The sequence below is a fragment of the Plasmodium cynomolgi genome, chromosome 11, assembly GCF_000321355.1.
Source record: "Plasmodium cynomolgi strain B DNA, chromosome 11, whole genome shotgun sequence".
NCBI lineage: Eukaryota > Apicomplexa > Aconoidasida > Haemosporida > Plasmodiidae > Plasmodium > Plasmodium cynomolgi.
Window position 1 is genome coordinate 492,905 of NC_020404.1, and position 7,019 is coordinate 499,923.

The following is a 7,019-nucleotide window of genomic DNA, read 5'->3' on the forward strand; positions in this document are numbered from 1 at the left end:
AAAAAAAAAAAAAAATATAAACTACCCTTTGTGATGATATATAAGTACATGTACGAAGTGAGCACATTGGGTGGCCAGAGAAAGAGGCATTAGAAATATACATAAATAAAGGATAATTTCAATTATGCACAATCATAGAGCTTTTAAAAACGCTCAACGATAGGTAACGAAACGGAAAAATAACTGAAAGCTGGAGTGAAAAAGGAGGGAAATATAATAAGGCAGAGCAGCAAAATGGCAAAGGGGCAAAAGCACAAAATAATGCTGTCCTTTTGCACAGTGTCTACGAGACTCCGCTTATACATTCCTATGTCGGGAGTCTCACGCAGTAACAGATGATAAATGGACAAATGATTAAAAATTTCGTTAATTCATAAAGCCATAATAATCATCACATGCAAATGCACTTAGTTTTCAAAAAAAAAAGGAAGAAAGACACAATGACAAACGAAGCAAATGCGAATCTGTACATGTAGTGGGAAGTGTAAATATCACTCCCTACACCAATTGTTCTGCGCACATATATGTGCACAAAAAATTATTGGGGGGATATTAAGGCCACTTCAAAAGCTGAGCTACCTTTTGAGGTCTACCAATTAAAAGCATATTAACAAGTGAAGAATAAAACGGAGGTCGCGGGCAACATATACATATGCATGTAAGTCTTTCCAAGGGGTAGAAAAAATGAGTAAAAAAAAAAAAAGGTGGACAGAGTGATGATTTGCTCCTCGGTCGGGTTATTTCATAAGGGCACGCACACACGCTGAGGATAGGGAGAATCACGTCAATTTTCCAATAAGCTCTTCGCAAAATATGCAAAAGCTCATAACGCGTATTTTTTATTTTTTTTTTTCAGATGGGAACTACTAATTTGGAGATATTACTAGTTGTAAATTAAAAGGCGTGCGAGTGCCTACGCATGAAATCTCATAGCGAATACTGACAGGCACATGCACACATTCATTAAAGTGGAAGTGTGCACTCCACGAACTTACTGGGACGTTATAAAAGATGACAAAAAATTTCGTTTTTCTATTTATCCAATTTAACGTAAAAAAAAAAAAAAAAAAAAAAAAAAAAAAAAACAATAAAATGGTGAAATTATAAAATAATGAAATCATAGAGAATTATGAAAATTCTCCGAGAGAATTAGAACGTAACACGTGTTAGTATTATCACGAGATGGGCGAATTGAAAAAAAGGGATAATAAACTGGAACAAATGTAGCTGCGTACAAATGCTGAGCTGTAAAAATGTGGAGCGGTACAAATGTGGAGCGGTACAAATGTGGAGCGATACAAATGTGGAGCGATACAAATGCGAAGCGATACAAATATAGAGCGATACAAATATGAGATAGTACAAGTATAAAGAGATACAAATACATAGAGGTACAAATATACAGCAGCTCAAACATACAATGGCATGCGAGCAAAGCAATGAAAGTATTCATAAAAAATATAATTATTTAAAAAAAAAAAAAAAGATCATATATTAACATACAAATCGGCAAAGTATACACACTAAACGAATAAATAAATGATTAAAGCATACAACGGTTTTGCTCCTATAACATTACTGCATCTGCTTAACAATTTCACATCCACGAATTGCGGCCAAGCACTGTACATAAAAATATACCTTTCTTTTGTTGTCATTTACAAAGCAACAGCGCTTTTTCCTTTACCACTGATACGCCTGCACGTGCGTGTAGGGGAATATCAGTGATGACATGTATGTATGCACGTACGTACCTGTGTATGCGTGATGGTATGCACACGTATACATGCATACACACACACACGGCCACAAGCACATAAACGCGCGAACACACACGTATGGCCACTCACCCTTGTGCACATTCACATATAAATAAATATGCCCACATGTGCATTTGGATGTATGCACAAGCGGGGGGGAGGGGGGTGAAGAAGATCACGCCCAATCTACATCATATGACAGTGTGTATATGCTATCATAAAATAAAGGGGGGGGGGGGGAAATAAAACTTAAACTTAATTTAACTACTTAGCATTTTTGCTATTAATCATATATACATATACAAAATAAAAAAAAATTAAAAACTGTAAACATGTAAAACGTGTACGCACATTTGAAAAATTAATTAAAATTTCTCTTACACGCATAAAAAGTGCTATGATAGAAAACGGCTATCAAAAAAAAAAAAAAAAAAGAAAAAAATTTATTCATAAAAAAAAAAAAAAAATTAGGGGGAAGAGGGTATAGAAGGCACATTTCATATTTACTTACTCATGTTTTAATTCAGATAATAAAATGCATTTGCTATTAAAATCAACAGCAGCAAATGGTTAAAAAATTCAATAAACAAAAAGACAATGAAAAGAGCATATGTAATTATTTCGCAATTGTTTTCAATATGGCATTCATTATTCTTCGAGAAGCATTTCTTAATTATTTTTACACACATGTATGTGTAATTATACTATATTTTGTATTTTTTTTTTTTTTGCCACGTACGCAAATGCACAATATTATAGGAATGCAGTGGCTTTTTTATTTCCTTATTTTTTTCTACATGTGCGTTTTTGCATAAATGCATATCCTCACGCATGCTCTGGCGCAAGTTCTCGCGGGTAGCCGCTCGAGCCTTGGCTGGTATACGTATATGCGCGTTGGGTACGTGGAAATGTATACAGACCTTCTTTTTTTTTTGCGACGATCTGTATACAATCACGGATGCACACATGTATACATACGATCAGGTATATGCACACATTTCTGCAAACACAAACATTTATAGATGCATATGCATCTACCAAAAAATATGTGCAATGGAAGAGAACTCACTCTATATTATCATATTAAAAAAGGGCAAACGTCCTAAATTGGTACGTGAAAATGAGCGCACTACGACGTGTACATATATGTACCTGTGCGTACTTTGTATATACGCACTGGATGCACGATCAGAGCGTAGGTATATATATATATATATACATACACACAGCCATACACACATGTACGCATATATGCTACACGTGTAATGCCTCCGTACGCTCGTGTGTGTATGCGCACATTTTCACATACGTGTGTGTGTGTGTGGGGATGTAGCACGAAGGTGTAATTCTTTTTATATATTTTTTTTATCTATTCTGTTAATTTAAAAAGTGAAACATAGAAATGGTTTAAAAAAAAAAAATAAAACAAACTGCACATACATACACGTCCATATGCACCTGTAAGAGCACTTCTTACACACAGCTGATAAATTTTACTATTAACTGTTCAAAATGGGGAGGGATGAAAAGAGTACACTATTATGTATTCGATGTGTGTTTCATTTTTGTTCAACTTTCACGGGGGGCACGAATGTGAGGAGCGTATGTGCGTGTGTATATATATACATACATACATACATACATACATACATACATATGTGTACATGTACTTATGTGACCAGCGGAGTGGGAGGAGCAAACGATTACTAACTTGACCGTAGCACGTTTATTCGGACGTATACTCGAGCGCCGTGTACTTGTCCGCATGAGCTTACCTACGTACGCTCACATGTACATTCTTCTACACAGCGAAAGCATAGGGGGAAGGCTTCAAAGATAAAAAGTTATAAATCACATCTTACGCGTTGGTAACAGATGGAAAAAACGTATGTACGAACGTGTGGGCATACATGTACATATATCACAAATATGAACACATAGTGTATTACATAAACTTGAATTGTGTAAAGGTTTTTTTTTTTTTGAGGGGGGGTTGAGGATAACACGATGTATATATGGATTATGAATATACTTATGACATGTAAGATAAAGGTGACATTAAAACTAACCTGTTAAAGATTGATAGATTTAATGAAGGTACTTTTTTTCTTTTTTCTTTTTTTTAACTGATATTACTGCTTTTATATCTTTTTTATTTATGACACACATAAATTTATAAATGTTATAAACAAATGTGAACGTATCATCATGCCATGTAATAATTTTATAAAAAATAATTAATAGCGAGGTGGTACAAGTACATTTATTACCTCTTTTAGAAACACATGTACATATGAGCGTATACGTATGGGGTGCGTGTATATTAAGTACGCGCATATGTGCATATATACACGTACAGTATCAGTGAACCACATGTATACTTGCGTGAACACATGCACATAGTTACGTAAAGGTATACAGCGCGCTGTGCGAAGCTAAAAGTTCACACTATGGGATATGACCTAGAGGGGACCCACAAGCTTCTACCCTTTCATTCAATTCTTACCATGCGGGGATGCATTCCATACATATGAGAGTTATCCGAAGTGTACAGGTGAAAATGGATGAGCGTACATGAATGGCACACCTTTTCGTACCTGCCTTATGCTACGAGTACGTACGCGTACATAAATATAAGTATATAAATATATAAAGATAAATATGTGCGCATTATACATGCAGCTATACATGCATACTATACATGCGTACGATATACATGCGTACGATATACATGCGTACGATATACATGCATACTATACATGCGTACGATATACATGCATACTATACATGCGTACTATACATGAGTACTTTGCATACGTGTTATATATAAACATACAAACGTACGGATGCGTGAAGATACAAATAGCAAATGTACACATAAAATAAAGTGATAAAAATGTTCATACACTAGCTGAAAAGAGTTTTTTTTTTTTTTCTCACCACTGAGGTGTAATATCAAAATGCCGAAAAACTAATGCTGTACAGTGTACAATGAAGTACGTTTAAACACTTTCACTTTGATGCGTTAAAAATGGCATTCCTGCGCTTTTGTTCATCTGAGATATATATAAAGGTGTACATTTATATATATATAATGTATGTATGCATATATATATACACATGTACATGCGTCATAATTGCAGTTTTTTCAAAAGCGAGTGGGAAAATATTACTCATATTTTTTTCACTACCCAGAAAATTTATATATATAAATGATCACGAAAATGATCTTTCCTTATTTCTGCCTTCTCTGCATGCGAATCGAAAAAAAAAAAAAGAAAAAGAAAAAAAAAAAAAAAACAAAAAGAAAAAAAAAAAAAAAATAAAAAGAAAAAAAAAAAAAAAAAATAAAAAAGAAGAAAAAAAAAAAAATAAAGAGAAAAAAAAAAAAAGAATAAAGGAAAAAAAAGAAAAAAGAAAAACTGCTATTTATACGTTCCTCCCTTTACACTTAACCTTTTGCTAATAGACTAAGGCGAAATGTACACAAAAGGAGTGTTCTTCTCCGGGTATTACATCGGCCAGCTCATGCTGTAAAGCCATCGCCCCCCGGAAGTAACACATTATAAATTCATGTACATATATATGTAATTATACGAATAACCCTTTTTCGCTTATTTCAAAATTAGTACATTTTCTATTTCACCCAAAAGTACATACATTTTTCACTGCGTTACCTTCTTTCTGTATGCAAGCGGGAGATAGTTTCGCTTCGTAAGCCAACACACCTATTCCACTTACCAGCTTTTATCACTTCGTAACGAGCGCGCATTTTTGGCTGCACATTGTAGGAGAGGAGGCATACCCAAATGTAAAAAAAGGCACACCTCGCTTGGCACATATTGTATGCTACACTGAACAGCTAAGTCACTTCCTACCTGGCAACATATATTGCGTGTGGCTAAGCAAAACATGTCACCCGTTATGTGTACTACATTTTGCTACCCTTATTTTTACACTATTATGGGAACAGAAAAGGCGAAAAAATAAAAGCAAAAACAGTATACCCCTTTATGTTTAAAATTTGGTTTGGGGGGTAGATACATCGCTATATTTTCCCCCCCCGTTTGGAAGCGTTCAGCATTTCAGGAATACAAAAATTGCGTTTTACACGATGTGCTTACCGTATGCCCTAGTTATTCGCTAAATTTCGCATCGACAAAATTACCAATGCGCTAGCTCAGTGCTAAGCAAATATCACCCCTAAAAAAATAGACCAAAAAAGTGTTTATCCTGCCAGATACACTTCCTAATTTTGTGTACTTCCATTTTTCGTTAAAAGGGGAAACTGTGCAGAGGAGGTTAAGCCAAAAGAGAACAAATCAAAGGCGAAACGAAATACGTCCTCTTTTTCACTGCTCTACGTTTCCATCAACCAAAAATGTATATTCTTTACACCTGTTGAGGCAAAAATTATTTTTCGTAAAACGTCTCACACTCGTTACCATCATGCTTCGTTTGATCTAATTTGCATAACGTATCGCAAAGTGCACAAATAAAAAAGAGGAATTACAATGCGCGTTAAACATGTCAAGCAGGTGCAGGTAAACGACACTTCGTTATTTGCAAAATTGCACATATGCCAAATGTGCATTTTATAATTGTATATTTTATCGCAAATTCTAGCTTTTCGACGAGTGCCAGAATTTTATTTTAATTTTTCCTTGCAATGGAAAGACAAAGGGGGATACGAAATAAATGGGAAAAAAAAATGAGCTAAAATTATTATGCATGAAATTATCGCACCCTTGTGGGGGGGTCCGTTTGTCCATTTTTTCACCCTGATCGGCGACGCATCTTTGTTTTTTCTTCGCTGTTACGACACTCATAATCGACTCAATTTTTGTGATTTTTCTTCCGCGAATTTTTTTTTTTTTAATCGACAAGACTAAAATGCTCGCCTATTTGATTAAACAGATGGAACAAATTGTCATCGCATCACTTCTTTTTTGTAAAAAAACAAGAAAAATAACCCCAAAGGATGAAAAAAAAAAAAATGGCGCAACAAAATTTATAACAAGTTAATTAAGCACACACTCGTTCACACATGCACACGAATGAGTTAACAGTTGCATGCACTTTCAATTTGTTCGTATTTTTGTCGCCACCTTTTTTTTCTCACCCTTCCCCAATATCGGGGGTGCACTAAAACAATATTTATTGCACCACTTCAAATAATTGCGCCCAAAAAATGCATACGGAGACACGCGTGCATGGAAACTAAAGACACGCCCATTTTGAAAAAAGCTGTTACGGCAA